The sequence below is a fragment of the Hypanus sabinus genome, unplaced genomic scaffold (assembly GCF_030144855.1).
Source record: "Hypanus sabinus isolate sHypSab1 unplaced genomic scaffold, sHypSab1.hap1 scaffold_340, whole genome shotgun sequence".
NCBI classification, from domain to species: domain Eukaryota; kingdom Metazoa; phylum Chordata; class Chondrichthyes; order Myliobatiformes; family Dasyatidae; genus Hypanus; species Hypanus sabinus.
In genome coordinates, this window is record NW_026781244.1 from 69,263 (window position 1) to 80,657 (window position 11,395).

An 11,395-nucleotide genomic window follows, 5' to 3' on the forward strand; every position below is an offset into this window, starting at 1 on the left:
GGGAGATGGTGGGTCACAGGGTAGCGATGGTAGCAGTCGGGCCCGGAAAGCGAAGGATATTCTCGGTTTTCTTCGGGAGAGTGCGGCTGAGGGCGCCATCGCTCTCAGTGGGAAGGGTTCTGGTGCTGAGGCCTAGTGTGCTCCCGACATGAAGCTTACCATAGCTAGTCTCAATGTGAACGGTAGCAGGGGCTCTCTCCGCAGGTATAACAATCTCTCAGTCCTCAGGGACGGGAGATACGCGGTGAGTTTCCTGCAGGAAACCCATACCACCCCGGGGGACGAGTCCGCTTGGCTCCTGGAGTGGCAGGGCGGGGTCTACATGAGTCACCTTAGCTCCAACTCTAGTGGGGTGGCGATCCTGTTGGCCCCAACCTTCCGGCCAGAAATCGTAGGAGTCCAAGATGTTGTGCCCGGCCGTCTGCTCCACCTGGCTGTGCGCCTGGATGGTGTACCGTTACATTTTATCAACGTGTACGCTCCGAGACGCGGGGTGATGCAGACGCGCCTATTCTGTCAGCTGTCCAACTTGCTGAGTTCCATCGACCCGGGGGACTGCGTCGTCCTCGGGGGAGACTTTAACTGTACCCTCGAGGTGGAGGACCGCTCGGGCCTCCAACGCGACCCGGCATCAGCGAAAAAGTTAAAGGAGCTAGTCGGCTCCTTTGACTTGGTGGACAGCTGGCGGAATCTTCACCCCGACTCTAGCGCCTTCTCCAGAAGATCGAGAGAGGGGGGTTCCCGGTTAGACCGCCTGTATATCTCTCGGGCTTATGTCTCCCGCGTGTCGGCTTCCTCCATGCGGCCGGTGTCGTGCTCGGATCATCACCTTGTGTGGATGGAATTTACTCCTCTGCACCCTCGGGTGGGATCCGGGTATAGGCACTTTAACAACCGGCTGCTGGAGGACAGCCGATTCCATGTTTCATTCCGAGCGTTCTGGGCCGCCTGGAGAGAGAGACGGAGAGAGTTCTGCTCCCTACGGCTGTGGTGGGTTGTGGGCAAGGCCCACATCCGGTTTTTATGTCGGGAGTACACTAGGGGGTCGACAAAGAGGCGGGCCTCTGAGATTCAGCGGCTTGAGAGAGCGTTGCTTGACCTGGAGACCCGTCTTGGTTCGACCGGTGGAGACCATCAAACGTGGCAGGAATACCAGGAGAAGAAGGACGCACTCCGGAATCTGCAGCTTCAGCAGTCCCGAGGTGCGTATGTGAGGTCGCGGATCCAAATGCTGCAAGATTTGGACCGCGGCTCACCCTTCTTCTACTCGTTGGAGAAGTGGCGGGGAGTTCAAAAGCAGCTGGTGGAGCTATTGGCTGCTGATGGCTCCTCCATCACGGATCCTGACGAAATTATCGAAGAAGTCCGCACTTTCTATCGGTCCTTATTCTCACCGGATCCGTCAAATGCGGGGGCGTGCAGTGAGGTCTGGGAAGATTTGCCAAAGGTCAGCCAAGATGACGCAGCGCGTCTGGACGCCTCCCTGACTGGGGAGGAGCTGTCTGCTGCCCTTCGGCAACTCCGGAGGGGTAAATCCCCTGGCTTAGATGGTCTGAGTGTGGAGTTTTATCAGGCTTTTTGGGATGTCCTGGGGGTCGATTACAGCCTTGTTCTAGGGGAGAGCCTAGCCACCGGGGAATTGCCCCTCTCATGGCGGAGAGCTGTCGTGGTCCTGCTGCCCAAGAAGGGAGACCTTCGCCTGCTAAAGAACTGGCGCCCGGTCTCCCTCTTGTGCGCGGACTACAAGATCTTCGCCTGGGCAATGGCCAACCGTCTTGGTTCAGTACTGAGACAGGTGATTCATCCTGACCAATCTTACACAGTCCCGGGCCGCTCCATCCAGGACAATGTCCACCTAGTACGGGACCTGATCCACCTGTACCAGGAGACTGGGACCCCGGCAGCCTTTCTTTCTCTTGACCAGGAGAAGGCGTTTGACTTTGTGGCCCGAGTTCGGCTCCTCTACTCTGTCGTAGAGTGCCTCGTTAAGGTCAATGGATCACTGGCAGCACCCATTCCCTTCAGGAGAGGAGTACGTCAGGGATGCCCCATGTCCGGTCAATTGTACGCGATCTGTGTCGAGCCATTCCTGAGCCTCCTACGGCGAAGGCTGACAGGTCTGTTTCTGCGTGAACCGGACATGGAGGTCGTCCTCTCGGCCTACGCCGATGATGTACTCCTCATGATGACAGATCCCAATGACCTGCGGAGGATGCGCGAGTGCCAAGACGTTTTCTCGGCGGCATCCTCCGCCAGGATCAACTGGGCGAAATGTTCCGGACTCTTAGTGGGTCAATGGCAGGTGGACTTCCTGCCGGAGGAGATGAGAGCTTTTGAGTGGAGTACTAGGCGTCTCCTCTATGTGGGAGTCTACCTGAGTCCTTCTGGGGAGACCTGGCTGGCGAACTGGCAGGACCTGGAGATGAAAGTCATGGCCCGGCTGGGGCGCTGGCCAGGCCTTCTCAGGGTGCTTTCCTATGGAGGGAGGGTTGTGGTCATAAACCAGCTGGTGGCCTCCATGTTGTGGTATCGGATGGTCACCTTGGCCCCTCCTGCCCGTTTGTTGCAAGACTACAGAGGAAGTTAGTGGACTTCTTCTGGGGCAACAGGAAACACTGGGTCTCTGCAGCGGTCTTGAGTCTCCCAGTGGGAGAGGGCGAACAGTCGCTGGTGTGCGTCCGAACGCAGCTGGCAGCTCTCCGCCTCAGGACTCTGCAGAGATTCCTGTACGCCGAGCACCCTCCCAGGTGGCACGTGTTGGCGACTTTCTTCCTCCGGAAGGGCTGCTGACTTCATGAAGACATGCGGCTACCACCGGCGGGTGTCAGCCGTACTGCTTTGCGGAGTCTGCCCGGCTTCTATCAGGACCTACTGAGAGTCTGGAACATGGTCGCCTCAGGCCGGGAATCGCCTCCTCAGGCGGAGGGCGGGGTCCTGGCTGGCCCTTGCCCTACCTCAGTGGCTGTCGGTGCGGCTCAGTTGTGTGGACCGACTCAGGCCGAGCTGCTGGTCGGGCCCAGACCCTGCAATCTTCTCCGGGAGTCGTGTCCACACAACTTGAGCCGTCTCTCATCGATACCCACAGTCCCATTCAGGGCTGCAAGTAGGAGGTATCTGTATGGGCTGCTAATCCACATACTCCACTTCCTTGCCCTTGTACACCGTCCCGACACGCCATGGCGGTCAGTCCTTCCACCCAGAGGTGAGGAGGGTCCCCACTGGAAGTCCCTTTACGCCGTGGTTCTTCCCATGCACCTGGGGGATCTCGGCTGGAGGGTATTGCATAGGGCAGTGCCCTGCAATAAGTTTTTCAGTTTGTACATGGACTTCCCACCCACATGCCACTTCTGCGGGCTGGAGGAGACCGTGTACCACATGTACATGGAGTGTGTGAGGCTGCAGCCTCTTTTTGCATATTTGCGTGGGCTGCTTCTCGCCTTCTGGCTGCATTTTAGTCCCACCGTGTTTATATATGGTCATCCAGTAAGGAAGGGGGCATGGAGGGATGAGGATGTCCAAGTCAACTTGCTCCTGGGGCTGGCGAAATCCGCCATCCGTGGGTCTTGGAAACGGGTGGCGGGAGGATCTCCCCGGGCAGACTGCCTGGCAAAGTTTAGGGGTTATGTTCGTGCTCGGGTAACTATTGAAAAGGAACACGCGCAGTCCACAGTGGCCTTGGAGGAGTTTCGAGACCGTTGGGCTCCGCGGGGTGTAAATGCCATCGTGGATAGAGATGGCAACATTCTGGTGTAATGTCTATTGTCTATTTGTAGTGCAGTAATTGTGTTTGCCACTGTTTTGTATATATTGTATAGCACCGATATTTGTAATAAAGGATTTTGTAATTAAAAAAAAAGGGGTCAGACACAGAGTGAATTTCCCCCCACACCGTCCCAACACACACTCCCGGGTTTAGACACAGAGTGAGTCTCCCTCCACCCGTCCAATCACACCCTCCCGGTGACAGACACAGAGTGAATCTCCCTCCACACCGTCCCATCACACACTCCCGGGGTCAGACACAGTGAATCTCCCTCCACACCGTCCCATCATACACTCCCGGGGTCAGACACAGAGTGAATCTCCCTCCACTCCGTCCCATCACACACTCCCGGGGTCAGACACAGAGTGAATCTCCCTCCACTCCGTCCCATCACACACTCCCGGGGTCAGACACAGTGAATCTCCCCCAACACCGTCCCATCATACACTCCCGGGGTCAGACACAGAGTGAATCTCCCTCCACACCGTCCCATCACACACTCCCGGGGTCAGACCCAGAGTGAATCTCCCTCCACACCGTCCCATCACACACTCCCGGGTTCAGACACCGAGTGAATCTCCCTCCACACCGTCCAATCACACACTCCCGGGGTCAGACCCAGAGTGAATCTCCTTCCGCACCGTCCCATCACACACTCCCGGGGTCAGGCACAGCGTGAATCTCCCTCCACACCGTCCCGTCACACACTCCCGGGGTCAGACACAGAGTGAATCTCCCTCCACACCGTCCCATCACACACTCCCGGGGTCAGACCCAGAGTGAATCTCCCTGCACACCGTCCCATCACACACTCCCGGGTTCAGACACCGAGTGAATCTCCCTCCACACCGTCCAATCACACACTCCCGGGGTCAGACCCAGAGTGAATCTCCTTCCGCACCGTCCCATCACACACTCCCGGGGTCAGGCACAGCGTGAATCTCCCTCCACACCGTCCCGTCACACACTCCCGGGGTCAGACACAGAGCTAAGCTCCCTCCTCACCGTCCCATCACACACTCCGTCAACCGGCAGTCCGCTTTATTTAGAACAATTAGGGGGAGGGATCTCAGAGTGTTCTGGAAAAAAATAAGTTCGTGGTAGCGGATGATTTTGACTTTCCACAAATTGATTGGGACTCCCAACTTGTAAACTACCTAGCTGGGACAGAGTTTGTCAGATGAATTTAGGGAAACTTTCTTAATTAGAACACAGAAGTTCCAAGGAGGGAGCGTGCTGACTTGATCTGCTTTTCGGTAATACGACAGGGCTGGTGACGGAAGTTGATGCAGAGGGACTCCTTGCATCCAGTAATTACGATACCATTAGTTGCAATAATAATAATAATATGCGAAAAAGGCAGGTCTAGTCCTCGGATTGAGATTCCAATTAGGACAAAGGCCAGTTTTGATGGGGGTCATAGAACATAGAACATAGAATAGGACAGCACATTACAGGCCCTTCGGCCCACAATGTTGTGCCGACCCTCAAACCCGGCCTCCCATAGAACACTCCATCTTAAATTCCTCCATATATCTGTCTAGTAGTCTCTTAAACTTCACTAGTGTGTCTGCCTCCATCACTGACTGAGGCTGTCCATTCCACGCACCAACCACTCTCTGAGTGAAAAACCTTCCTCTCATATCCCCCTTGAACTTCCCTCCCGTTACCTGAAAGCCATGTCCTCTTGTACTGAGCAGTGGTGCCCTGGGGAAGAGGCGGTGGGTGTCCACTCTGTCTATTCCTCTTAATATCTTGTACACCGCAATCATGTCTCCTCTCAGCCTCCTTCTCTCCAAAGAGTAAAACCCTAGCTCCCTTAATCTCTGATCATAATCCATACTCTCTGAACCAGGTAGCATCCTGGTAAATCTCCTCTGTACCCTTTCCAATGCTTCCACATTCTTCCTCTAGTGAGGCGACCAGAACTGGACACATTACTCCAAGTGTGGCCTGACCAGAGTTTTATTGAGCAGCATCATTACCCCGCGACTCTGAAAAGCTATCCCTCGACTCATCTCATTTCAGGTCAGTAAGGACCTGGCTGGTGTGTGGAATGGGGTGTGCTGTTCCTTAGCAAAGTTGTGCTTTGTGGGAGAGAGGCATTCAAATGTGAAATTTTGAGAGCAGTTGCAGATCAGGCATGATCCCCACATCCTCAACTGTTCTACTCTTTTTTTGTCTTTCAACATCCGATGTGTTTCAATGAGACGCCGGCCTCCTTCTGTATTCCACTAAGTACAGGCCCACAACAAAAAAAAAAACAACTGCCATCATATCATAAGCCTGACAAACCCTGAATCAATTTCGGAGACGCCCTTTGAACCCTCTCCAGTGTCGATACAACCTTTCTTGTATAAGAGGCTCCAAACCGCTCTCACTACTCCAGCCGAAGCGCCTCTTCCACTTCTTTCTACCCATGATTCCTCTGCGCCTCCTTCATCGTCCTCACCTGGGCCCTAAACGCCCGTCGAAGACCACGGTTCTCTGAACCCGCTACCCTTCGTATTTATTCTGAGATAAACATGTACACGCTCTAGGGCATCAAAGGTTATGGTGAGATGGCGGGGAGAATGGGACTGAAGGGGAGATTGGATCAGCGCATGGTCAAATGGCGAAGCAGAGTCGATGGGCCGAATGGCCGACCTCTGCTCCTTTGTGTTACGGTCTTATGGTCTGTTCCTGCTTTCGAAAGTTCCTCAGTTATCAAGAGCACGTTTGCCAGGAAACAACAACTGTGCGGCTAAGTACAACACCAACACTGGAGACAAGATCGCTGATGACACCACCGTTGCGGGCCGAGAATCTGCCAGAGTGGTGTAACAACTACAACAAGGAACAGATTGTAGACTGAGAGAGAGAGAGAGAGAGAGAGAGAGAGAGAAAGAGAGGGAGAGGGGAGAGAGAGAGAGGGAGGGGGAGAGGGAGAGAGGGGGGAAAGAGCGAGAGACAGTAAAGGAGAGAGAGGGGGAGAGAGAGAGAGTGAGAGAGAGAGAGAGAGAGAGGAGAGAGAGAGGGAGAGAGAAAAGCAGTGAGAGAGGGAGAGAGAGAGGGAGAGAGAGAGAGGGAGAGAGGGAACTCTGAGATGAATGACTCAGTACTGATCGGAGGATGAGAGGTGGAGAGATTCAGTAACTTTATATTCCCGGGTATAGCCATCTCAGAGGACCAGTCCTGGACCAAATGGTGGTGGCATCCGTCGGTCTCGAGAGACAATGGATCTGCGCCTGGAGTTTCCTCGCCAGGGCAGGGTTGCATGGGAGACAGGCAGCTGCCCAAGCTGCAAGCCTTCCCCTCTCCACGCCACTGATGTTGTCTAAGGGAAGGGAACTAGGACCCATACAGCTTGGCACCGGTGTCGTGGCGGAGCAATGTGTTGTTAACCCTTGCTCAAGGACACAAACACGCCGGCTCGGCTGAGGCTCGAACCAGTGACCTTCCCACTCGGCCACGCGCCAACTGGAACAAATCTATAAATATAGTTACAAGGTGAGCACAGCGGCGCCTCCTCTTCCTCAGGGGTCTGTGGAGATTCGGCATGTCATCGAAAACCTTGGCAAATATCCGCAGGGGTGCGGCAGGAAGGTGCTGACTGGCTGCATTCCGGCCTGGTGTGGGGAAACCAATGCCTTGGACCGGAAACCCCTGCAAAAGACAGTGGATTTGTCCCAGTAAATCACGGGGAAAGTCCCCCCCCATCCACTGGGATCATTATTTGAAACGTTGCCCTGGAGAGGTGGCAACCATCAGCAAACGCGCTCACCAGCCAGGACACGCTCTTTGCTCGCTGCTGCCATCAGGGAGAAGACACTAGTGTCTCAGGGCTCGGAGCGCCGGGGTCAAGAATGGTTACTAACCCTCAACCCTCGGACGCTTGAATAAAATGGAATAACGACGCATATTCTCTTCCTGCTCTTCCCATAACCAATGAGCAGACAATTTGAACTCTTTACCTCGTTATTTCCTGTTGGTAATATTTTGCTATTAATTTATCTTTACGCCTCCATAGTTTGTTGGTCGTTGATGTGTTTACAGTCACTGTTCTATAGATTGGCTCAGCATGTTGAAATTGTACATGGCATTGGTGAGGCCGAATTTGGAGTATTGCGTACAGTTCTGGTCACCGAATTATGGGAAAGATGTCGACAGAATAGAGAGAGTACAGAGAAGATTTACTAAACGTTACCTGGGTTTCAGCACCTAAGTTGCAGAGAAAGGTTGAACAAGTTAGGTCTTTATTCTTTGGAGCGTAGAAGGTTGAGGGGGGACTTGATGGAGGTATTTACAATTATGAGGTGGATAGATGGAGTTGACACGTCCTTGCTGATACAATCAAGATTGGCCTTTCCCAAAATTAGAATCCCAACCCGCAGACCATGTTTACTCTGAATCTGCTGACGTTGTCATTCCCAAAGTGCTCCGCGATACGGCTTCCGTCACCCGCTCCGTCGCATTTCCCGAGAGAAGAACAGCTATTGCACACTCTCGCCTCGGGCCTTTCTTGTCCTAATTAAGAAAGCTCTCCTCCACACATTTGACAAACTCGATCCCACCCTGTCATTTTACAGTGTGACCAGCCCCCTGCTCTAATCGACCCGACCGTGCGGCTCAGCACAACACCAACACCAGAGACAAGATCGCTGATGACACCACCGTTGTGGGCCGAATCGAAGTCAGCGATAAGTCAGCACACAGGAGCGAGATTGAAATTCTGCCAGAGTGGTGTAACAACTACAACAAGGAACAGATTGTAGACTGAAAGAGAGTGAGAGAGAGAGAGAGAGAGAGAGAGAGAGAGAGAGAGAGAGAGAGAGAGAGAGAGAGAGAGAGAGAGAGAGAGAGAGAGAGAGAGGAGAGAGAGAGAGAGAGAGAGAGAGAGAGAGAGAGAGAGAGAGAGAGAGAGAGAGAGAGAGAGAGAGAGAGAGAGAGAGAGAGAGAGAGTGAGAGAGAGAGCGAGAGAGAGAGGGAGAGAGAGGGAGAGAAATTCTAGAAGGCATTGGTAAGGCCGGATTTGGAGAATTGTGTACAGTTCTGGTCACCGAATTATAGGAAAGATGTCAACAAAATAGACAGAGTACAGCGAATATTTACTAGAATGTTACCTGGGTTTCAGCACCGAAGTTATTGGGAAAGGTTAAACAAGTTAGGTCTTTATTCTTTGGAGCGCAGAAGGCTGAGGGGGGATTTGATAGAGGTATTTAAAATTATGAGCGGGATAGATAGAGTTGGATGGATAGGCTTTTTCCTTTGAGAGTAGGGGAGATTCAAACAAGAGGACATGTGTTGAAAGTTAGGGGGCAAAAGTTTAAGGGTAACACGAGGTGGAACTTCTTTACTCAGAGAGTGGTAGCTGTGTGGAATGAGCTTCCAGTAGAAGTGGTAGAGGCAGGTTCGGTATTGTCATTTTAAGTAAAATTGGGTAGGCATATGGACAGGAAAGGAATGGAGGTTATTGTCTGAGTGCAGGTCGGTGGGACTAGGTGAGAGTAAGCTAATGCGGCACGGACTAGAAAGGCCGAGATGGCTAGTTTCTGAGCTGTAATTGTTATATGGTTATATGCCCAAGAGGAGAGAATCTTAAGCTTGCCTGTGATGTCATGTATGCACTCTGATACCAAAATGTACTTTGAACTTTGAACCGAACTTCTCCTTCTTGTCCCTTGCCAATTGCCTTATTACGCCGCGATCTCCGGTGCACGGAATGGAAAGTTCCTTCGGAATATCATTCCCGCTACGCAGAATCCAACGCTCCCCACTACCCGTTGTGTGCAGATCTTTTACCATATGCATTTTTGTACACGGAGTTACTGGGTCAATTCTGGACATTTCTGTTTCCTGGTCAGTGGGGGAAATTAGCCCTCGCGTGCGTGTCTATCTGAGTACATAGTTCAAACTCATTTGCCTTTCCTGTGACCTCTCCTCAGTAATTCTTAAAATGATTAAGAGTGTGCGGGGTGCCAGGTGCCGTCATAGGCTTGTGTGTACAAGGCGAGGGTGGGGGAGGGATCGGGTCTGGCTTTGTGTTGGAATTACATATGTGTTGGAACATTTGCGGAGTGGGTCAGGGTCCTGAAGATCATTCGGTGTTGCTGAGGGTCAGGGGCGGGAAAGTTCAGTATAACCGGGTGCGTTGCCCGGAATTGGGGTGGGGGGCGGTGTAGGGGCATGAGGTTGGGAATTGTCGATGTGTAGTTCGGTTTGGGACTATGATAATAGGCGTTAATAGGTGGTCAGTGGTAAAATTATCCGCCTTGTGTTTGTCAGTCTGTAGAACGGAAATTCATTGCCCCCTTTAGCATCCCACTGTGGAATGACCCGCAACTTCTTCAAACTGTTTCACCTGCACTTATCTTTCTGACAGATATCGTGATCTGCATTCCAGCTTGTGATGAACCAACGTATTCCTAGTTTCAGTTTTGGTTACCTTTTTTTTTAAAAAAAAGGATATCAAAGATTCTTCGGCTGAACCATCCGTGTCCGTGAACGACCGACACCGAGCCCAGAGTCACCACTTCGCCCCGGCAGCCCGTCCTGCCCTTTTAATGGGGAATTCCCACGTCACGTTGCCCGTATATCTTCCAATCTTCCCCTTTAGCCCTTTCCTCTGCTTCTGGGCTGACCCACACCGAGTGGAGAATAAAAACCTTCAGGCATCTATCTACACCCTCTGCACCCTCCTTCGGTGAGCACACTTTGGTGATATTGAAGAAAGAAAATTACAGGCTATTTAGTTTGACCTCAGTGTTTGGACTACTGGACAGGTATCTGGAGGAACTTAAGGTGGGGGTTTATATGGGAGGCAGGGTTTGAGGGTCGGCACAACATTGTGGGCCGAAGGACCTGTTAAGAAAGCTGATGGGGTGTTAGCTTTCATAAGTCAAGGGATAGATTTTAAGAGACGCGCTGTAATATTGCAGCTCCATAAAACTCTGGTTAGGCCACAGGTGGAGTACTGTGTCCAGTTCTGGTCGCCTCACTACCGCTTTACTCTTTGGAGAGAAGGAGGATGAGAGGAGACATGATAGAGGTGTACAAGATATTATACACAGAGTGGACAGCCAGCGCCTCTTCCCCAAGGCACCACTGCTCAGTACAAGAGGACATGGCTTTAAGGTAAGGGGAGGGAAGTTCAAGGGGGATATTAGAGGAAGGGTTTTCACTCAGAGAGTGGTTGGTACGTGGAATGCACTGCTTGAGTCAATGGTGGAGGCCGATACACTAGTGAAGTTTAAGAGACTACTGGACAGGTATCTGGAAGAATTTAAGGCGGTTGGTTATATGGGAGGCAGGGTTTGAGAGTGGGCACCATTGTAATGTGCTGTACTATTCTGTGTTCTATGTTCTATGACTCCGTTGTTAAGTAGGTGGTTTCGGAGCAGCTGGTCTCCGTGTACTTGGGGGCGCGTGATATAATAGGTCTCTGTCAGCATGGTTTCCTCGAGGGAAAACCCTGCCTGACGTATCTTTTGGAATTATTTGAAGAAATAACAAGCATGATAGACACTGGGGAGTCGGCGGATGTTGTGTGGTTGAATTTTCAGAAGGCCCTTGACAAGGTGCCGCACAGGAGGCTGCATAACAAGTTAAGACCCGGTGGTTTTACAGGAAAGGTACCGGCACGGGACAAATACT